A 471-nucleotide genomic window follows, 5' to 3' on the forward strand; every position below is an offset into this window, starting at 1 on the left:
TTAAATATTTTGCAATGTCATGCAGTTCGTACGATCCTTCGGGAATTACAATCTCCTTGTCGTCTTTATCAAAATAAAATTTATTATTCGATGAATTTACATTAGGTATCGTATAATACGTTTCAAAATCTGCTAGACCGAGTTCGTATTCACCATCGCTCAAATCTACAGGTGGAAAGTAGCTTACCGCGAGGATGCTACTTTTGCCCGTCAACGTAAACGTCGGCGACATGTTTGAATGAATACTGAGTCTAAATGTTGCAACGTTTGTCTTTAAATATATTATCTACCGTCTGTAAAAACTGTAGACACAGTTGACCGCAATTGCTTTGATCGTAACGTTGATAAGGTGTGCGATTAAATTCGATTTGCGTCTCGTCGTCCCGTAGATATCGCACCAATTCTCTCGGTGGACGAAGATATCGTATAACTTCGTATAATGTACTGAGTCGACAAGGCACACAGGGGATA

This window comes from Wasmannia auropunctata, unplaced genomic scaffold (assembly GCF_000956235.1).
Source record: "Wasmannia auropunctata unplaced genomic scaffold, wasmannia.A_1.0 LD336071.1, whole genome shotgun sequence".
Classification (NCBI taxonomy): domain Eukaryota; kingdom Metazoa; phylum Arthropoda; class Insecta; order Hymenoptera; family Formicidae; genus Wasmannia; species Wasmannia auropunctata.